The sequence below is a fragment of the Meriones unguiculatus genome, chromosome 2 (assembly GCF_030254825.1).
Source record: "Meriones unguiculatus strain TT.TT164.6M chromosome 2, Bangor_MerUng_6.1, whole genome shotgun sequence".
Lineage (NCBI taxonomy): Eukaryota > Metazoa > Chordata > Mammalia > Rodentia > Muridae > Meriones > Meriones unguiculatus.
The window spans coordinates 40,336,106-40,359,879 of NC_083350.1; positions in this window are offsets into that span (position 1 = coordinate 40,336,106).

Genomic DNA, 23,774 nt, shown 5'->3' on the forward strand with positions numbered 1-23,774 from the left:
ATCGACTGTCAGTGACACAAATTAGTGCTTTAACCAGATCTTTTAAAATTAGCTAGAATTGTATGATAAGAATTTTGAAAGCAGTCTAAGCCAAAATTGAAAACTATTCAGAATTTAACTAGTAGAGCTTGGAAGGTAACTGTTAGCCCTTTCAGTACCGAAAGCCAGACAAGGAAAACCCTGTAATATGTATCCATACTATGTACTTCCTTAAAAGGCCTGAAACTGAAAATAAGGGATTGTTTAAGCAAAGGGAAATAAGCAAACACTGATATAATACAATATGAAAAGACATGATAGAAGTAGAAGATAGACAAATATTACTTAAAATGTATGTTATTTTTCTCTGAAATTCATAACCAGAGGAAAAAATACAGAGCATTGTTAACTATCCTGAAATTAAAAACAAGAAAGAAAAATAATTGTAACAAAAAAGTAAAATAATATACCAGAAAGGTAAATAAGCAACCAAGATGATAGACACAATTTTAATAGACTTATAAAAAAGTGATAAGATTTAAACAGTAATAGAAACTCTTCCAACAGAAGATTAAGCTCAAGCATAGCTGAATTCTACTAAAGCTTCAAGGAAGGGTTAACACCAATTTTCCTCAATCTTATACCAAAACTATACAAGTATACAATCAAACAAGAAAAAGATAGAACAACCTCCCTGATAATAATGAGTCTAAAACTTCTCAATTAAAAACTTGTAAACCAAATTAAACCACACATAAAATAATTAATTGTACTTAAGTGGGCTTCATAAGAGATGCAAAAATACTTCCAACTTATATAACTCAATAATATATTAATCTACTCAAAAACATAAGTCACATAATCATCTCAATAGATGCAGAAAAACCTGTGATAAAGTCGAACTTCCCTTCATAATAAGAAGCATACCATCAGCATTATAATGATAATATGCCGATAAATAGAAAACATGTAAGATCAGGCATGTTCAAGCTGGTATGGCCATAGGTGTAAATAAGAAACAAAATAAAGCACTTCTAGTAAAATTAGAAAGGAGAGAAGAATGCTCACTTTCTCTACTTTTTTTCAATATAGTATTTGAACACTTAGCTATAGCAATATGACAAGAAACAGGATTAAAAGAGACAAAACAGGAAAGAGGAAAAGAAAACTTCAAACTATATTTGAAGACAATATGATCCTAGAAAAGAGACACTAAGGACTCAACTTAAAAACTCTTAGCATTTATGAACACTTTCAGAAAAAAAAAAGTAACATACAAATTCAACGTACAAAATCAGTATCTTTCCTCTATAGCAATAAAAAACAATGCCTTCAAAAGACATCTAATGTATTTGGGTTCTTTCAAGGAGTATAACTGATATATTCTCTCTTTCTATCTATATATATCTATATATGTACCTATGCCTATGTCATATATATATATATATATATATATAATGTCTACTTTCTCAACTTTTTTTCATATAGTGCTTGAACTCTTAACTATAACATTTAACATGTATATGCTATAGTTAAATGTTCCAATATGTATAAAGGGGATTTATTATTATTATTTTGGCCTACACAATATGGGTGTGTAGTCCAACAATGGCTGGCTCCATACTAGAGGGTCAGAGAAATTTGCAGCTGGTGAATCTACAAGGCTGGAAGTCCCAGGAGATCTGACCTGCTTCTGGAGGCTGAAGGAACCTAAACAGCTGCTGGCCTTCAGCCCAACAGAGAAGCCAATGAACCTGATTTCTGATTGCAGTGGAGGATGATGGCAGCAGCAACAGCAGTATGTACTCACAGATGGAAGTGGCTTTAGCCAAAAAAGCAGCAAGGACCTCTAGGACCTCTTTACATCTGGCGTGGTGACAGACAATGTTTCATACATGTGGAGGACTTTCCTCTTCTTGGGAATGTTTTCTCATATATCCAAGCGGAGATGTGTCTCTTAATTGATTCCAAATCTAATCAAGTTGACCATCATGATTAATTACTTCAGCTAGAAATAAACCTAACCAAGGACATGAAAGATCTCTTCAGCAAAAATTGTAAAACAATAAATAGAAATTGAAAAAGACTACAGAAAATGGAAGATCTCCCATGTTCATGCATCAGTGAAAATAATACAGTGAAAATGGACATATCACCAAAGGCAATCTAAAGATTTAATACAAGCTCCATTAAAATTCCAATGCCATTTTTAGTAGAAAGAAAAATCCAAAACCCCAGAAACAATTCTTTTTAGCCAAAACAGCCAAAAGAACAATGCTGAAAGTATCAGGATATCTGACTTCAGGTCATAATGCAGGGCCATAGTGACAAAAGCAGTAGGGCATTTGCACGAAACAGACACATTGATGAACAGAATGAAACAAAGAATGGGAACTAAGGGCAACAACAGCTGTGGAGGTTTAGTTTTATTTTTTTATTTTTATTATTTGCAGTGTCTACATTAAATGTGAGCACTCCTTTAATCTCATATGTTTGAAAGTTGTTCTCCACCTAGTGGTGTCATTTTAAAAGGGTGGGAATCTTTAGGAAATGGAATCATGTGGAGGAAGTGGGTCATTAGGGGGTCCTTGAGGAGTTAACTTTCCTCAGTTCCTGTGCTGTCTCTGCTTCCTGACTGCAGATACAATGTGACCAGCTGCGTCCCAATTTTTAGGCCACATCATCCCCCAAAAGACCAAAATATCTCCAGAAATAATCACAAAAACTGACATATTGGTGTGCATTGATCCTCTTGAACCAGCTTCTCAAGCAGTTGGAATTACAATATATATATATATATATATATATATATATATATGTAGAGAGAGAGACTTAGAAATGTTAAAAGGCTAAATTAAAATGTTAGAAAGCTAAATTATTATTATTATTATTATTATTATTATTTCTAAAGTTGGCACATCAAAGAATTTCTTATCAAACCCATCTTTCCTTTAACAGCTAATAGCCAGATAACCAAATGATAAATGAGAGACATTTCCCTTCCAGAACCACTGTACTGATTTGGCAAAAAGTGATAATAAAGATTATAATCACCATTTTGCAACTTATAATTGATAAATGGATTTAGGCATAAGTCAACACCTATGTGCTTCACAAAACTGACTTCATGGCCTCTTGATGTACACAGACTTCCCAATGAAGGAGTCTTGGGGAAAAACAGTCTGATTTGAATGTGGTAAGCCTCTGCCCTCCAGAGCGAAGGAAGATGATGACCAAGGACCTGACTAACAGCAACATCCAGACAAAATGAGCAAACTGACTAGTGTAGGAAATTACAGGGAAAAAATGCGTTTCTTTAACACAGAAAATTCAAAGGTCAGCAACTGGGTTGAACTTATGTTACAGGGGCACTCAAAGGACACTGTGATTCTGTCCTGGCATTGAAAGGGTTTGGAGTCAGGATTCTGTAAAACAGGGAAAACGATAGCTGCAAAGTTAATTGTTTTTGTTTTTGTTGTTGTTGTTGCTCCATTAGAGAAACAACATTGTAGGAGAAGCCATTGTTCCTAACATTTGAGGAGACTCATGTACCTAAAGCAACATTGCCAAAACCTGTTCAGTGGAAACAGATCTCTGGGTAGCTAGGTAAAACTGTGAGTTTGATGGATTTCTGGGTGCTAAGTGTAGGCCAGTGTAAGTGTGAGAAAACTCGTGAAGGGGTCATGCTAAGTGAGCAAAACATTTTCATGGGATTAATTGAAAGGTTCTCAGATCAAGGACAAATTGTTCATGGCTCTGGCAGAAGAAAAAAGTAATTATTGAAGAATACAATCAAGGCCTTTGCCATGATCTACCCTGTAGAAAAAAAGAGACAGCCAGAGCCTTATTCCACTGGTAAGAATATTCATTCAACACACTGTGCTTCTAGCCATTTTCTCTTGTGAAATTTAAAAAAAAAAAAAAAATGGGCAGGGGCATGGTCAACAGAATTCAGGAATTAAAGGAAGTAAATAGAAAATACTAAATCAAGGGGGAGTTTGGACTTAACACTTTAAATATAAGCTCTCTTATTAGATACAAGTTTAGAAATCAGTCACAGCATTGAAATGGATCCATGGAAAGACCGGGATCTAGGAGACCGAGCCACACAGAATGTTTCTGTATGAGAAGGGCTACAATAAAGAAAGTGCCAACAGGACTGTTCTTTTATTAGGGGGAAAGTTTTTATTGTAAATAAGAGAGTAAAAATATCCAGGGCATCTGGAAGAGTCCAGAGCAGAGAGAAAGAGAAACAGACTGGGCAAGCCCAGGGCTATCTGTGAGAGAAGAGAGAACAGGGAATACTGGAGATAACAAGATAACAAGGGATAGAGAATTCAGCGTTCCAAGAAATGGAATAGCAAGAAATAGCCAGGCTATAATGAGGATTAGTAGCTCAGAAGAGGCAAAGGTCAGGAGGCTACTGTGTATATTGAAATGTGTAACAGGTACTAATGAATAAGGATCTGGGCAGCCCAAGAGCCAGCATAGACTCTGATGTGCTGATAGGCACCACAGGTAGCCTTATTTCCTTCTGCCAGAGGTAAGAAAAATAATTCCTTTGGCAGCTGGGAACCAGTTTCACAAATTCCGGAGCAATTCTGGCTTTTATCTAATTACCAGAAAGTCTTCTATAGTCCGCCTTGAGTTTATTTCTGAATAAAGGGACTGTTTGGGGGAGTTTGGAGAACTGAAGTTTCCTTTGGCCCTGAACACTTCCCTATCACCCACTTTAGCATCACACCATAGACTCCATGGGATGGATGACAGCCTGAAAAGCTTCAAGACATGAGCAGTCCAAGAGAAGAAATGTTAAGCTATAACCAGAGGATCTTTTAGATTATGTCCTATACATAAAAGTCCCTGCTAAATTAGCACAAATCTGAAAGTGAAAGTCTCTCTACAAGTCTATTAACTAGTACAACATGTATAACTTATAGCAAGATAAATAAATATCACACAACAGAAAAAAGCCAAAGGGGGGGCTATAGAACCACACTCTGACTCAGACACTCTGACACAGAACAAATACTGAAAATATTAGTCAAAGAATTGGGTATAGCTAAGGTTTGTATATTAAGAATGTTATGGGCCCTGATATTCCAACCAAGGACTATGCATGGAGATAACCTAAGACCCCTGCACAGATGTAGCCCATGGCAGTTCAGTATCCAAGTGGGTTCCATTGTAATAGGAACAGGGACTGTCTCTGACATGAACTGATTGTCCTGTTCTTTAATTACCTCAAGCAGCATTACCGGGCCACAGAAGAAGACACTGCAGCCACTCCTAATGAGACCTAATTGACTAGGATCAGAAGGAAGGAAAAGAAGACCTCCCCTATCAGTGGACTTGGGGGGGGGGGCATGCATGCAGAGGGTGGAGGAAGAGAGGGATTGGGATGGGAGAAGGGAGGGAACCACAAGGGGGATACAAAGTGAATAAAGTACAATTAATAAAGAATAAAAAAAGAATGTTAAAGGGGAAGTAGGCAACAAGGCAACAAACAGAGTCAATGAAGAATGTAAACAAAGGAGCTCTAAAAATAAAGTTAATAAAATGTTATGAAGGGATTCTCAGCAGAGGAAACAAGACTGCACACACACACACACACACACACACACACACACACACACTGCAGCGAAAACCAGGAAAATCTCGGATCAGTGTGACTTCCACAAACTGAAAAGCAGAAAGTAAAACGAGGAGATGAAAGAGATTTTCAATAAGTATTATGCTTATGAGAACGAAATTGCTAAAGGTGAAGAGAAAAGAGAGGAGAGCTCATATCTGAAAAATGAAAACCTTCTAGCATGGATAAACTTAGGACCAAAAGAGGGGCTGGGGTGCAGTAGGTGAATCTGTGAGATGTGATTGAAGCCTTATAGTCTTATCTTTGTATGTGTTCATCTTCTCTGAAAACTATCTACTAAGAGGCAAATGCATGAAGAACCTGACTATACGACAAATGTAAATTCATTATTGTCATTATAATGTTTTTTAATCTAAATCTATTATAAACTTAAAGACTCAACTACCAAAAAAAAAAGAAGAAATATACAGCCTAATTAAAATATGGGTAATTTAATCTGATTTTGACATTTTGAAAACAATGAATGAAATCTAGAGCTAATTGGAGGTTGTAACTGGGGAACTATTTTTGCACATAACTCTGCTACTTTTTGAATAAGGTATTTTATATTTTTTAAGTTGTTATCATAAAAAGTTCTTATGGTCATTGTCATCACTGCTATAAATAAATAGCACCAGTTGGTTGTTAATAAGGAGTCATATCTCCCAGTTCTCAAGGCTGGGAGCCCAGGAGCACAGGCTGGCATCTGGTGAAGGCTTTTGTGCTCTGGCATATCAGAGGAAGGCACTGGACAAGTACACTGAGAGAAAATTTGCCTTTTGTCAAGAGCCCTTTCCTGAAATAACACTGATCCGTTCATGAGGATTCGGTTTTCATGAACTGATTACTGCTTAAAGGCCAAAAATTTTAATATGATCGCATTGGCAAGTAAGCTCTAAAATAATAGATTTTTAAATGGGACAAACAAACCACAACAAAAACGCAAACTGAAATGTAGTGGCGGAAAAATTTAATGGCAGCACCTCGCTGTGGAGAGTGGAGGAAATGGAGTGCCTGAGACATGGAGCAGGTCTGGTTGAGTATGAGGGGTGCCAGCTACAGGACCTGCATAAACAGGGCCTGTGGCATTTCCCTCCCTGCTTTTGAATACAGTAGACCAAAATGAAATATTAAAATATCTGAAAGAAACGTGTACAGCATCTTAGGTATTATGAGGGGGGATTAAACCTGAACAAATAAAAAACAGATGAACACATTTCTCTCATTAAAAAAAAAAAAAGAGCAGTTTGGCAAAACATTTCAAATATTCACAGCTTTGATTCTTTGAAATATAACTATTCATTATATATATATATATATGTATATATATATATATATATATATATATTCCATTCATTAACAAACCATCTGGAGTGCTGACATTGCCTGCTCTCACCTCGCCCTTGCCTTTGTAACTGCTTATGACACCAAGACTGAGATTTAAAATGTCACAGTGCAGTATGTTCAGATGGAGAGGCATGTGCAGGTATGTAATTAAACCCATTTAAGATCAGAAGCAGCTTGATGTACATGATAAGACCCTATGTAAGAGCTTTATGGTGTTGCATGTGAAGAGAAGCCAGAACCTGCTTCCTGTTAAGAAGCATTAAGGAAATGACTAAATAAACCCTATTGTGAAAGACCAAGGTTTGTAACTACAGGCCAGACAAAAGTGTAAATGAATGTTAAAAGTAAATCTCACCCTTATTTTACCCAAACCACCAAAACTAGTACTTAACAATATATTATACTTCAAGGTCTCCCTGAAATTCAAATTGGATGAGCTTGTGTGCACATGTATACACATTGTTTTCCATTAGAAGTTGAAGTGATCATATCAAATGCATAATCGAGCTTAGACATAAATAAAATAAAAACTGGGGACAGTTATAGCCACTATGAAATAGTAAAGCTCTCAGGTGTAACTGAGCTCACGTTGTGCAATGAAAGGAGCTCTGAGCTTTTCTGGCTTTAGGCTTTTTTACACATCATTAACATCCGCCATCTCAAGTCACTTTGAATTAGGTATCCAACCAGTTAAGTTCTTTTTTTCTTGCTTCAAGAAAAGAATTATAAATGTGAGGCCTCCTCCCCATAAAAAATTAAAATGCTGCAGTTGGGTCAAAGCAGAAAGCCAGGAGCCAAGAGCATGATAAAGGAACCGGGAAACACAGAAAGTTGCAGGACAAAACTTCCACAGCCTCCTGCTCCTGTGTTTCTCAGCTGTATGGAGATTAACAACGGTTGAAGATGGGGAAACGGTAAACTATGTTGAAACAAACTTCTCTGTGTTGATCTTGTGGACTCCTAAAAAGGAAAACTAACCTAGTGCATTCAAAGTTAGATTCTGAAAGAAGTCATTCCAGCCTAGTTGGGGCAAATGTACATTTTTTACAATGATTTACTCCACAGAGACATTTGGAGCCAAGTTTTTCATTTAAATTCATCTGTCACATATGTTATGTTTTGTTCTGCATTAAAGTATATCCACACAGATTTTTACGCTGATTATTATTTATGAGTATGGGAGAATTTAAAAACAAGTTCTAATAACCAAGATTATTTCCAGCATGTTTTCCTTCTTTAAAAATGTATAAATTTGTGACCCAAAATGCAACACTGAGTACAGGTTCAACGGGGAGGCAAAGAAGATGGGAGTGTCCTTATACACCTGAGAACCCAGGATACAACACGAACGTTGCTGTGAAGTGAATCTTTGAGAGTTATACAATGAGATAGACTGAGGCAGATAAAATTATGATTTCCTGAATAAGAAAGAGAGCACCGAGAAAGAGACTAGAATTCATTCTTTAGTGTTCATTTTGTTGGTAAAATTATAATACACTGCCTCAGGGCAATTCACTGAAGATAGAACTCAAATTGGCTTGAAAATGAACATTGTCATTTCCCAGAAACCGTAAGCTTGGTGGAGACAGGATAAACTCAGGGGCCTGATCAGGCAAGGTAACTGATGTAATTCAGACTGCAGACACAAAAGTGAAAACAAGGCTGCTTTTTCCTGCTAGTCCTCTTCTTTAAGTCCTTAGATGTTCACATAGGAGGTATTTTCTACCTCCTTTAATAAAAATGCTGGGAGTCAGGAAAGAATGGACTGACGATACACAGTAGATATTTAGTTGGAGTCTCCTGTTCTGACAGTGAAGTCCATGCCAATAAGCAAATGACATGTGGGACTGACATCAAGGAGAGGAAGACAAACCTGTTTATTTCCAGAAACAAGTAGATTTTTTTTTTATTTCATTTGACAGGCATCATGGACCTGCAAGTTTGCTGTCTTCAAGGTATGTATGCATAATCAGATTTCTCAGTTTTGAAGTGGTAGTGTTTGGATGTGTTTAAATATGGTAATATAGGAAGGGTTTCTTTAAAAAAAAATAGCAGCGGTATCAAGATTTAAAGGCAGGGAGAAGACTGTCAGCATCTAAGTCATGGAAGAAATCTGAAACATGTTTTGAAAGAAGGGGGGGTATCTTCTCTTGAGTAGAGTCAATAAGCAAGCCTTTCTTGACAGAAAGATAGAGTGAAGCCATACCTAGGCTGTTGCTATGAACCTAATCTTTCTCTTTTCACCAAACTACATAAAGGAAGCAGAGATGTTTCCACTCAAACCAATTCACTGCTATACAGAGTGCTGGGGAGGAAAGTGAATGAAAATCCCTAATGAGCATTATGAAATTTATGGGAGATCTATGAGGCCTTTTCTCTCTAATAAGAACAAAAAGAAAATCCCTCTCCCACACCTTCCAGAAAATGACACTGATGCCACTTTTGATTTTCAGTACTATGAAAGTAAGTGAAGGAACACTAAGGTACTACTTGCAGTAGCTCATTCTAATATTTCTTGTTATAAAAGTTAGGTCATAAATGATGTTTGATTCTGCCTTCTGCGATCTGCCCATCGTAGGGCTGTAAGATGAAATCCATAAGTTGGCGACCTGTTATTAAGACTGCCCCGACTCCAAACATGTATTTAGTGGTGTGTTGTGTTATGGTGTGTTGTGTTATGGTGTGTGTGTGTGTGTGTGTGTCTAATGTTAACTTTTACACTGAGGTAGATCTTATTTATGCCCTCTCTTAGGAGAGTGGGTATGGATGGACAGTCCCGGGCTAGGTCAGCTGGACGTGTTTTATCACTATTGCAGGCTTCCCAGGGCTTCCCACCTGGAACATATTTTGCACTCCCTTCAACTGCCTTTAGATCTTCCATAAAGCAAAACCGTGCTCACAGTGTTATTATATTCTGCAAGTGGAAACTAACTTTTTTGGCAATATTAATGCATGGTCTTTAAAAAAAAAATGTTCCAGTTGTATGAAAGCAAAACTGACTAAAGCAACATTCAGCTTTCCCTATTCAAGCCTAAGGGTGAAAATCGTATTGTTGAAGATATTATCAGAATGTAGCTGCCACAGCCTAAAGTTTTGTTCCTAAGAAAAAGATCTGGATTTGACAATCTTTAAGACTTAAAAGGAAGCAAAAAGGTCACTTAGGCAGGGAACAAGCAAATGTTTACACTTCACAGGTAAGGGTGGGCAAAATTTCTCTTCTAGTAACTGCTGCTGAATTATTTGCTTGACCAGATTTCTAGAATTTTCCTTTTACTTGCTGAATTCAGGTTTCATTGATTTCCAAAATACTAAGCAGTTAGCAATTTCTTGTGTTAAAATAAAATTTTCATAATAATCGAAGTCCATGTAAAGAAAGCAGAGACCAGGGTGTGTAAAATGGTCATCTTGCAAGGTGAGGGAAGGCTTTGAAGGTCCATTTATAAGGGAGTATGCCCAGGTTCTGCTTGGTGACACAGCTCAGCCCTGTACCCCAAAGGCAATAAAATTGTGACTAGTCAACCAAGGACTCCTTCTTCAGGCCCTGATGATGTACATTCAAGGCCTGCCCTGTTCACTCCAAGTCTAACTAGAACTCAACAGCAAACTGAAAACAAGAGACTGAGTTAGGTTTCTGCATCTCATATAGAAACTTCTGAGGTCATTCACCAGAATTCCATCATAAAACAAATCATTCAGCAAGGCTGCCAGAGGGCAGTAAAAACGTCATTGGCTCTATATATTCTGAGTTGGAGCACTGTGGGCATCTTTCCATAAGGCAGGGGTAATAGGACAGGTGTGGTAAAATTATGAGCTAGAAACTGCCTGGGAAACTCTGGTTGGGGCTCACAAGGTGGTGTGACTGGCACCCTCACCATCACAGGCCAAAATGCCCCAATTAGGCACTAACAAAGAGCAAGCTGAGCAAACACATTGCTAAGACAGGTCCCCTGGGAAGACGTAAATACAAATTGATGCAAAGCCTGGAGCATTTGGATACCCTGGCAACCAGCGTCCCTGGGAAAAATGAGGTTTCCAGTCTGTGCGTGGAATGTCAAAGCTATCATGTTATGTCAAGGACTACAAAGGATTGTTGAATCTCCTACAGCAGAGGCTGAAGCCACTGATGGGAGCACTGAGGACAGAAGGTGACCTCATTAGACCCAGTCACAAATCCTGAAGGCCAAGAGTACTTCCCACCTCTGCAGTCACAGCAGACAATACAAAAAAACAATGACTAGGAAGAAACACGATAAGGTAGCTAATTAAACTGTGCATTTGTTCTATCATTAATTTATATTAAAGTGAGATCAATTAACTCTCATTTTCATTAGCACTACATAGCTTAACAAATTGGAGCCAAGAGTGTTGTGCATCAGCCATAAAGAAGTACCTTAACATATCGTATACGATAACTTTTCATAGACTTTTCAACCATTATTCAATTATCTTGGGCTGATTGGCAACACTACAAAACGTACTATGTACTTAGAGAAGGAGAAACATTAAGAAACCTAGGAGATTTTACATATATATATATATGTGCCAACATTAGTCAACTTTTCCCAAGGTACTAAACTGTTTGGGAAAATCCTCTCTTACTTGGAATTTCTACAATTAACTTGGCCATGATTTAATATTTACAGAGTAGTTTAAAGTTTCCTAGCGTTTTACAAGCAATGCTTAGTCTTCCTTTAGAACAGTCTCAAAAGGTACACGCAGTTCAGCTTCTCACCAGGGGCAGAGCAGGAAATTCTGAACTGCCATGAGAAAGAGCATTCTTATAAAGTGTTTGGGTGGTGAACAGGGAAAGGAAGTCGGCTGCTTACTCATTTTACTGACTCAATTTGCAGTAAATTCTGCCAACACTTGCTTGAATTCAGCTGTGACAATATTCTTCTACGTTTTAATTATGATTAACGGTGATGAACTCTGGCAGACAACAGGAGTTTAATATAAAGAGTCTTGAGTTCAAGAAGTTTAGAGTTGGGTGGACTGTTCCCGAACAGCTCTGCAATTGAGCTGTCTCAGACAGATGGGAATTACATAAGTTCTCCAGATACATTTTTCCTCAACCCTTTCACAGTTGTGTAGAGGATTTTTCTATTATTCATTCATTCATTCATTCATTCATTCATTCATTTATTTAATCGACCTCCTTCCTCTCCTCCCTTTCCCACCCTTGCTCCCTTTTGTCCCTATCCCCCCTCCCATATTCCTCAGGAAAGGGGAGCCCCCCCAACCTAAGCTATCCCAGCACATTAAGTCCTATCATGACTGAGCACATGCTCTTCCACTGAGGCCAGGCAAGGCAGCCCCACCAGAGGGTCATGAACAGAAAGAAAGCAACAGAGTCCATGTTAGAGTCAGCCCCTGCTTTCCTTACTAGGGAATCCACATGTAGACTAAGATGGTGGGGACTCACAGTCAAACATTAGGTGGAGCACAGGGAGACTTGCACAAGACGTAAGAAGAATAGAAAGACCCTGAGGGGACAAGAACTCCACGAGAAGACCAACAGAGTCAAATAACTTGGGCCCAGGAGGGCTTATGCAGATTGGCATACCAACCGAAGTCCAAGCGAGGCCCCCTACACATAGGTAGAAAAATTTTAATCCAGTAATATGGCTGCTCAGGCAAGAGATCACATCCGAATACATAGGTCTGTGTCTGTGTGATACCTTAGAATACAGAAATGATTTAAGTATACAACCTTAATCCCTCTGGCTGGAATACAGACAAGACACACTTTTAATCCTTCTGTCTGGAATTTAGTATGCACCTTTAATCACAAACAATGGCCTCTAACAGTCATAGTGATAAATCAGAGAAAGATGTGACAGAATGATTCAGGGATATATTCGCCTATCATGAGGACAGGAAAGAAAAGCTACTTAAAAGCAGTCAGACAGAGAGAGAGAGACAGAGACAGAGAGACAGAGACAGACAGAGACAAACAGAGAGAGAGAGTTAGGGAAGACAGTGCAGTAGAATAGAGTTTGGTGCAGTTTGGTGCAACTCAGTAGAGTGCATTTCATGCAGTTCAGTTTGTGGGGTTCAGAAGCAGTTTTTCCAAACATAGACATTCAGTGAGAAGCCTAGAAAGGTCAGTTTGAATTAGTCAGCTTGGAGAGAAGTTTTGAGCCTGAACAGCTAAATTGTACCAGCCAGAGTTCAGAAAGAACTAGAAAGGGTGAGCTTATGTAGCAGTAAGTCTCAGAGGCTGAAAATATTTGAGGCCTAGGTTAGCACGTGGAGACTGGCAGAGGAAGTCTTCAAGGTCCAGGCTTGCAGAAGGAGGCTGGAAGCTTCCAGGCCTAGGCTTAGGGATAGTTAGATAGAAACGCTCTGGATTCAGACTAAGCTTGTAAGCTTGGGTACAGCTCTCATCTCATCCCCTCACCTGAGAAAATAAAAACAAGATTTACACAGTAGAATGAATTTTTGTACAAAACATTATTTTCTTATGTACAAAACGCACAAGCTTTCAAGATACTCCCATTTTCTCTTATTCAGTCTTCAACAGAAGTGGAAAGATTTATTTATAAACTATTTATACAATAAACTATACATACAATTTGGATTTGTATTATAGAGTCTCACCTTAATGCCTGCTTCTTTAGACAACCTTCAGCTGAATAATTCACTCTCCACTTACAGATTATTGGCAATTTACCAAACAACCAGTATATTTATCGTGTAAGTTTTATGAGATTTTCATTGTGACCTTTAACCTAGAAAAGAAATTACAGTCTTCTGGTAGAGCATTGTACCTAAATCAAGAAACATTGCATACTTCATCATCTGATCCACACATGACACTATCTCAAAACAAACAAGAGAATAAACAAGCAAACCCCAAAATGTACCTGCCCACTATTTTTATGTGTCTATTCATTTCTTGCTTCCTAGATTCTCCTTTTTCTTCTTATGCACATTTTGTTGTGTGCCAATCCATTAGGCATCAACAAAGAAAATAAAAAATACCAAACTGTACATACAGCAGCTGCTCAAGACGTGGATCACACAGGTTTCTCATGTAGGTACTTAATATAAGCACACTGGGAAAATATTTGGACAAAGTAGAACGCCATGTTCCATGATAGTTTAAGCATTTTATAAAAACAGATGGCGTCCTAAGAATTCAGGCAATAGTGCCTTATAGGATAACTGCTGTCAATCAAGATTCATTCTTCACATGGCAATTGTGACTGTTAATGAAATATTGTATTCAGAAACGCTGACATGTAGTTCCATATTTTGACTGTTATGATGATTATTCAAGAAATGGGAAATAGTGAAACTGTGGGCTAGAGATTCAAATAGATGTATGTTTGGATATCTGCCAGTTAGGCAGCCTACCCCAGTGTTTTATTTTATTTTATTTTTTTTTCTGAAAGCATCTTAGTTTTTATTTTTCTGCAAGTATTTTATTATTCATTCATTATAATTCATCTTAGTATTTTATTTTTCTTTTTTTTTTTCAATGCAGTTTATTCAGGAACCTTGAACAATCCTCGAACCCTGGAGAAAGCCAGCCCACAGCTTAAATAGCCTCTGGGTAGCCAACCCAGGCGTGCCACGGGGGCAATGCAGATAGGTCCACATACATGGAAGCAAGCCAGATACTCGGCCTTAGCCAAATGTGGAGTTGTTCGTAACAGAGAGCACTCACCATCGGGAAGGTGGAAGGCAGAAACCAGTTCCATCTTTAAGGCATAGCATTCCGCAGCTCTCTACAGTTCCCCCTTTTTGTTTTAGACGCATCAGGCAAGAGTAGAGGTCTGATCTCTGATATTAGAAATAAATTGGGACTTTGTACCGATGTTCATTTAGGTGTCATCCACCCAAAGAGCATCAGACCCGTCCAATACCTTTTTCTCAGAGGCGGGACCTGGGGCATCAACCCGCATGCAATCAGACATGCTCTTCTCTGGGTCCAAAGCGGCTGACCCTGAGTGCAGTGCTTAGCCTCGCATCCTGAGAATATCATTTTAGCTTTTTATGGTATCCAACCATGCTTGGGGAGAATGTCCTGCTTCAATGGCTGTAAAGGCCTGAATGATCATGGCTTCATCACACTGTTGTGAGACTCTAATCTTGCATATATACCACAGGCAAACCAAGGAGACCAACACCAGAAGGCCTGCTAACGCTCCCATGCCCGCCCATTCCTTCAGATGATTCATGGCTGCAACAATCCATGTTGATAATCCTGTGGCTAGTCCTGCATCCACTCTGGTAGAATTTACTGTGGCAATGGCCACTCTCAGCTGCTCCATCATAGTATCGAATTCTCCAGTCCAATTACCTAAAATATAGCTCGACAATTGTTTAGACAGATTTGCAGCACAGGAAAAATTCTCATGTTGTATGCTAGTGACACAAAGTCCAGCATACTTTCATTGACAGCCAGGTTGAGCTATTTGCCATAGGGTATCAATTTGCTCCTGCAAGAGGTCAATCCTCTGATTGAACACCATCAAGCTTCCTTTTAGTTGAGCATTAATTCCTTTATGTACAACTAAGGCATGAGCTACATTGGCTAAATGATTATTCAGGGTCTGAGCAGTCTGCCTAGTATGACTCATGGCTAATGCCCCAGTGGTAGCTCCAACAGCCGCCAATGAGATGGTAGTAACAATGGTGGCTATAGTTCCAAGATCCCTTTTCTGTCTGAAGAGAGTCATAGCGTGAGGGGCATCAATGGGCACAGGCACCCAGTGAGGCATGCGAGTAACCAGGGCATACCTAAATTTACTAGCATTCCAGCATTGGGCAAAAAAGCAAGTATCATTACCACAATTACTTGGCTCTATCTGGCTAATAATGAATAAAAATGGGGGATATAGACAAACAGGTGTGGGCTTATAGGAAATATTATGAGAAGCCTTAACCCCTCGTTGGAACATCCTGCGTCAGTTCTAGAACTAGCAGTGGTGGTGTCCGAGGTCTGAGTAGGTTCAGGAGACCATTGCCCCCAGGGGCGAGATGTGCTTCATGCCAATTGACTAACTCCATGTTTTCCTCCAATTTTGAAAGTCATTTAAGGTTCTTAAATTATTTTTTCCCTTTTTTTTTAAATTTTTCATCAATTATACTTTATTTATTCTGCATCCCCCCATCCTCCCCTCCCAATCCCACCCTCCCTCCTCCCTCTGCTTTCATGCCACTCCCCAAGTCCACTAATAGGGGAGGTTCTTCTCTCCTTTCTGATCTTAGTCTGTCAGTTCACATCAAAAGTGGCTGTATTGTCCTCTACTATGGTCTGGTAAGGCTGCTCCCCCCCAGAGGGAGGTGATCAAAGAGCAGGCCAATCAGATTATGTCAGAGGCAGTCCCTCTTCACATTACTATGTAACCCAATTGGACTCTGAACTGCCCTGGGCTACATCTGTGCAGGGGTTCTGGGTTATCTCCATGAATAGTCCTTGGTTGGAGTATGAGTCTCTGGGAAGTTCCCTGTGTTCAAATTTTCTGGTTCTGTTGCTCTCCTTGTGGAGACCCTGTCCTCTCCAGCTCTTACTATTTCCCAGTTCTTACCTAAAATTCCGTTCACCTGCCCAACAGTTGCCCATCCAGCTCAGCATCTGCTTTGATAGTCTGAAGGGCAGAGACTTTCAGAGGCCCTCTGTGGTAGGTTTCTAGGTTGTTTCCTGTTTTCTTCTTCTTCTGATGTCCATCCTCTTTGCCTTTCTGGATGGGGATTGGACATTTTAGTTAGGGTCCTCTCTCTTGCTTAGTTTCTTTAGATGCACAGGTTTTAGTGGGTTTGTCCTATGTTGTATGTCTATATGAGTGAGTATATACCATGTGTGTCTTTTTGCTTCTGGGACAACTCACTCAGGATGATCCTTTCCAGATCCCACCATTTACCTGCAAATTTCATGATTTCCTTATTTTTCATTGCTGAGTAATATTCCATTGTGTAGATGTACCACAATTTCTGCATCCATTCTTCAGTTCAGGGGCATCTGGGTTGTTTCCAGCTTCTGGCTATTACAAATAAAGCTGCTACAAACATGGTTGAGCAAATGTCCTTTTTGTGTACTTGAGCCTCTTTTGGATATATGCCCAGTAGTGGTATGGCTGGATCTTGAGGAAGCGCTATTCCTAGTTGTCTGAGAAAGCGCCAGATTGATTTCCAGAGTGGTTGTACAAGTTTGCATTCCCACCAGCAGTGGAGAAGGGTTCCCCTTTCTCCACAACCTCTCCAGCATGTGTTGTCACTTGAGTTTTTGCTCTTGCCCATTCTCATGGGTGTAAGGTGAAATCTCAGGGTTGTTTTGATTTGCATTTCCCTAATGGCTAGTGAGGTTGAGCATTTCTTTAAGTGCTTCTCTGCCATTCGGTATTCCTCTACAGAGAATTCTCTGTTTAGCTCTGTTCCCCATTTTTAAGTGGATTACTTGGTTTGCTGCTTTTCAGCTTCTTTAGTTCTTTATATATACTGGATATGAGTGCTCTGTGAGATAAAGGGTTGGTGAAGATTCTTTCCCAATCTGTAGGTGATCGCTTTGTTTTGATGACGGTGTCCTTTGCTTTACAGAAGCTTTTCAGTTTCATGAGGTCCCATTTATTGGTTGTTGCTCTTAGAGCCTGTGCTGTTGGTGTTCTATTCAGGAAGTTTTCCCCTGTACCAATGAGTTCTAGAGTATTTCCCACTTTTTTTTCAAGCCGATTTAATATGTCTGGTTTTATGTTGAGGTCTTTGATCGACTTGGACTTCAGTTATGTGCAGGGTGACAAGTATGGATCTATTTTCATTCTTCTACATGTAGACATCCAGTTGGACCAGCACCATTTGTTGAAGATGCTTTCTTTTTTCCATTGTATGGTTTTGGCGTCTTTGTCAAAGATCAGGTGTCCATAAGTGTGTGGGTTTATTTCTGGGTCCTCTGTTCGGTTCCATTGATCCACCATTGGGTTTCTATGCCAGTACCATGCAGTTTTTAAAACTGTTGCTCTATAGTACAACTTAAGATCAGGGAGGGAGATACCTCCAGAAGATCTTTTATTGTAGAGGATTGTTTTAGCAATTCTGGGTTTCTTGTTATTCCATATGAAGTTGAGAATTTTTCTTTCCAGGTCTGTAAAGAATTGTGTTGGTAATTTGATGGGCATTGCATTGAATATGTAGATTGCTTTTGGTAAGATGGCCATTTTTACTATGTTAATCCACCCAAGCCATGAGCATGGGAGATCTTTCCATCTTCTCATATCTTCTTCTAATTCTTTCTTCAGAGATTTGAAATTTTTTTCATACAAGTCTTTGACTTCCTTGGTTAGGGTTACTCCGAGGTACCTTATGTCATTTGTGGCTATTGTGAAGGGTGTTGTTTCCTTAATTTCTTTCTCAGCCCTTTTGTCTTTTGTATACAGGAGGGCTACTGATTTTTTTGAGTTAATTTTGTATCCTGCCACTTTGTTGAAGGTGTTTATCAGCTGTAGGAGTTCCCTGGTAGAGTTTTTGGGGTCACTCACGTATACTATCATATCATCTGCAAATAGTGATAATTCGACTTCTTCCTTTCCAATTTGTATCCCCTTGATCTCCTTCAACTCTCTTATTGCTCTAGCAAGGACTTCCAGCACTATGTTGAAGAGATAAGGAGAGAGTGGGCAGCCTTGTCTTGTCCCTGATTTCAGTGGGATTGCTTTAAGTTTCTCTCCGTTCAGTTTGATGTTGGCTATAGCCTTGCTGTATATCGCCTTTACTATGTTTAGATATGTGCCTTGTATCCCTGATCTCTCCAATACTTTGAACATGAATGGATGTTGGATTTTGTCAAATGCTTTTTCAGCATCTAGGGAGATTATCATGTGGTTTTTTTCTTTCAGTTTGTTAATATGGTGGATCACATTGATGGATTTCCGTATATTGAACCACCCCTGCATACCTGGGATGAAGCCTACTTGGTCATAGTGGATAATATATTTGATGTGTTCTTGGATTCGGTTTGCAAGTATTTTATTAAGTATTTTTGCATCAATGTTCATAAGGGAGGTGGCCGGAAATTCTCTTTCTTTGTTGAGTCTTTGTGAGGTTTAGGTACCAAGGTGACTGTGGCTTCATAGAATGAATTTGGTAATATTCCTTCTGTTTCTATTTTGTGGAATAGTTTGAAGAGAATTGGTGTTAGCTCTTCTTTGAAGGTCTGGTAGAATTCTGCCCTTAAGCCATCTGGTCCTGGGCTTTTTTTGGATGGGAGACTTTTGATGACCGCTTCTATTTCTTTGGGGGATATAGGTCTATTTAGTTGATTTACCTGGTCCTGGTTCAGCTTTCGTAAGTCAAATCAATCAAAAAAATTGTCCATTTCATTTAGATTTTCAAATTTTGTGGCATATAGACTTTTGAAGTAAATCCTAATGATTGTTTGGATTTCCTCAGTGTATGTAGTTATATCCCCCTTTTCATTTCTGATTTTGTTGATTTGGGTGGTGTCTCTCTGCCTTTTAGTTAGCCTGGCTAAGGGTTTGTCGATCTTGTTGATTTTCTCAAAGAACCAGCTCTTGGTTTCATTGATTCTTTGAATTGTTTTATTTGTTTCCAATTGATTGATTTCAGCCCTGAGTTTGATTATTTCCAGCTGTCTACTCCTTCTTGGTGTGTCTGCTTCTTCTTTTTCTAGGGTTTTTAAGTGAGCCATTAGGGTGCTTGAATGAGCTGTCTCGAATTTCTTCTTGAAGGCACTTAGTGCTATGAACTTTCCTCTTAGCACTGCTTTCATTGTGTCCCACAAGTTCGGGTATGTTGTGTCTTCATTTTCATTGATTTCTAGAAAGACTTTAATTTCTTTCTTTATTTCTTCCCTGACCCAGCTGTCATTTAGTAACAAGTTGTTCAGTTTCCATGTGTGTGTAGGCTTTTTGTTATTTCTGTTATTGTTGAGGTCCAGCTTTATTCCATGGTGATCAGACAAGATACATGGGATTATTTCAATCTTCTTGTATCTGTTGAGGCTTGCTTTGTGACCCACTATGTGGTCTATTTCGGAGAAGGTTCCATGAGGTGCTGAGAAGAAGGTAAATTCTTTTGTGTTTGGGTGTAAAGTTCTGTAAATGTCTGTTAGGTCCATTTGATTCATGACCTCTGTCAGAGACATTGTTTCTTTGTTTAATTTTTGTTTGGTTGACCTGTCCTTTGTTGAGAGTGGGGTGTTGAAGTCTCCCACTATTAATGTGTGTGGATCTATATGTGCTTTAAATTTTATCATTGTTTCTTTCACAAATGTGGGTGCCCTTGTATTTGGGGCATAGATGTTCAGGATTGTGATGTCTTCCTGGTGGAATTTTCCCTTGATGAGTATGAAGTGTCCTTCCCCATCTCTTTTGATTAATTTTGGTTGAAAGTCTATTTTATCAGATATTAGAATGGCTACTCCTGCTTGCTTCTTGGGTCCGTTTGCTTGGAAAGTCGTCTTCCAACCCTTTACCCTCAGGTAATGTCTATCTTTGTGTCTTAGGTGTGTTTCTTGTATGCAACAGATTGCTGGGTTTTGTTTATGTATCCATTCTGTTAATCTGTGTCTTTTTATTGGAGAGTTGAGTCCATTGATGTTGAGAGAGATTAATGACCAGTGGCTGTTAGATCTCTTGATTTTGATGTTGGCTGTGGTCATCAGGTTGTGTGCTTGGTTGCTTTTTGTTTTACTGAAGTGAGGTTATTTATTTCCTGTGTTTTCTTGAATGTAGCTAGCTTTCTTGGGTTGTATTTTCCCTTCCAGTGTCTTCTGTAATGCTGGATTTGTTTGTAGGTATTGTTGAAATTTGTTTTTGTCATTGAATATCTTGTTTTCTCCATCTATGAGGACTGAGAGTTTTGCTGAGTATAGTAGCCTGGGCTGACATCTCTGTTCTCTTAGGGTCTGCATGATATCCGTCCAGGCCCTTCTGGCTTTCATAGTCTCTGTTGAAAAGTCAGGTGTGATTCTAATGGGTTTGCCATTATATGTTACTTGGCCTTTTTCCCTTTTTCCCTTGCAGCTTTTAGTATTTTTTCTTTGTTCTGTATACTTACTGTTTTGATTATTATGTGGCGGGAGGATTTTCTTTTCTGGTCAAATTTGTTGGGTGTTCTGTAGGCCTCATGTATTCTAATTGGCCTCTCCTTTAGCTTGGGGAAATTTTCTTCAATGATTTTGTTGAAAATATTTTCTGGGCCTTGGAGAAGGGAGTCTTCTTTTTCCTCTATACCTATTATTCTTAGGTTTTGTCTTTTCATATTGTCTTGCATTTCTTGGACGGTCTGTGTCAGGAATTTTTCGATTTTAATATTTTCTTTGACAGATACATCGATTTCTTCCATTGTATCTTCTACACCTGAGATTCTTTCTTCCATCTCTTGTAGTCTGTTGGTTATGCTTACCTCTGTAGTTCCTGTTTTCTTCCCTAGATTCTTCCTTTCCATTATTTCTTCCATTTGTGTTTTCTTTAATTTTTCCAATTCTATCTTCAGGTCTTGAGTTGTTTTGTTTACTTCCTTCACCTGTCTGATTGTACTTTCCTCTTTTTCTTTTAGTTCCTTCAACTCTGTTTCTATCATTTCATTCAGTGTTTTAAGCATTTCCTTTCTAAAGGCCATAAACTGTTTGGCTGCAGCTTCCTCTATTTCTTTACGGATGGCAATATTCTGTTTGAGTTTATCCTCCTCTATGTCTTTACGAATCTTATTTGTTTCCTCTGTTATCATCTTCATGAGCATACTTGTTAGGTCATCTTCTTGGATTTCAGTTATGCTGGGGTGTCCAGGGCTACTTGCCCCTGGGTAACTGGGTTCTGGAGATGCCATATTGCTCTGTCTTTTGTTGCTTGAGCTTTTACGCTGGCCTCTACCCATTGTGTTATCTTAGGTGTTTGGGGTTATTTTCTGGTGGTTCCTGGGGATCCTGTGGTGGAGAGAATCCCCTTTGCAAAAAGCTGGTTTTTCCTGAAGGATGTCTTCTCAGCTTTTTGGGTATAGTCCCTGGATGGCTGGTGTTTTTTTCAGGAGTTGCTCACCTCAGGGATATAGACCTGAGTGGTAATTGTGGTCTTTGTTAGTCGAGAGGGTTCTCCTCTCACCCAGGGAAGTCCTGAGGGCAGCTGCCCTGTTTCTGGGTTTCTTGTTGCAAATTTAATGATCAGCTGCTGTGACCCAGTTGGACATCAGGCGCGCCTCAACTGTTTGTGCTTGTGTCTGGAGCACAGCTGAGTGCTGGCGCCTCGGCCCCACTAGACTGCTAAACTTTTTCTAGGGAAGGATTGGGTGATTTAGATCAGTACAGTTTCCTTCCTTCCCCGTGGATTCTCTGGAGACAGGGACTCCTAGTGTCTTTTTTTGCCCTGGTGCACACTGCTCAGTGTCCGCCTGCTGGCTGGCCGCAGAAATTGCCTGTGCCTGGAGCACAGCTGTGTGATGGCGGCTCAGTCTCTGCCAACTGTCTGGTGCGCAGAAACTGCCTGTGTCTGCCTTTGCGGCTTTTGGGAGCCTGAGTGGCTCCCTAAGCTGGGTAATTTTCTGGGGACCTTTTCAGGTTGGGGGTGAGCTGAGTGCTCTGAGATCAGACCCGCCGTTGCTATCTCCGGCGGCGAATCAGGCGCGCAGGCAGGCAGGGCTGTGTGCTGGAACCTGGGTTCCAGGCTCTGGCTCCGGGCTGGCTCCTGGGGTGCCCGTGGAACCCGCCCAAGTCTTTTCCAGGGGATGTCTGGGTGACCTAAGGCCGGTCCCAATCGTTTCCTGTACCCTGGGGTTATCTCTCGACTGAAAATTCCAGTCTCTGATAGTGTGGTGCACAAGGTTCAGTCTGGGACCGTGACCAGAGATACTGGCTTGTGGCTCTGGGCTGGGGCTGGGGCTGGCGGCCGGCAGCCAAGTGTCTGGCGGAACCGGGATCTCTTCTGCGGTTTAGCCGGGTGAGTTAAAAGCTGATTGAATCCCCCACCGTGGGGTATCCTCTCACCTGGGAAACACAATGACTGTGTTTTATGGCCGAGAGTTCTGATTGCTGGTCACTGTGCTGATCCTGCTGTGCTGCTGCTCAGAATGAGAGTCCTCCCGGCTCTGCCATCTTGCCCCTCCTCCTACCCCAGTGTTTTAATGTGTTGAATCCTTCTCCTTCTCACCAAAATGATAGAAGACCTTGATATCAAATCTAAAACTCTAAAACTATTTAAGAAAAAAATAGGCAGAACACTCCTATATGTAGGCATTGGAAGGGATCCTGTCACACAGGAAATAGGACCAATGGGACCTCATGAAACTAAAAGGCTTCAGTGCATCAACGGGAGCATTGCTGAGGAAAGAGACACTCAATTGTCCTTTGAGGAGCAAATTTCAAAGACAGAACCCAAGACTAGTTGCAGAGACCCATCACTCTATATTTATCAGCGAACTGGATTCTGCCATTCTGATTGTTAAAAGAAGATTATTCTGTATCACTAACCCATTTCTCAGTCAGGAGATTCCCCCATATGATAATTCTCACCTTCCAGGATCTATGTATCTCATCAAATGTTTATTCTATTGAAACCAACAAAGTGTAGAAAAATGGGGGGGAGACATAAAAGTACAATGTCTCCTCAATCACACTTGTCAAAATAAAAATCTTCAGAAGAGAAAAAAAAAAGAGTTGGGAAAAAGCTTCACCAGCTATACACCTGACAGAGGATTAATATCTAGCTATACAAACAACAACAAAACTAAACATTCTGGAAACAAACAACCTAATCAACAAAAGGGCTAATGAAATGAACAGTTTCCTAAAATTTAAAAATAGTGAACAAACATAAGAAAAAGATGTTCAATCTCACTAGCCATGGGGGAAACGGAAAACAAG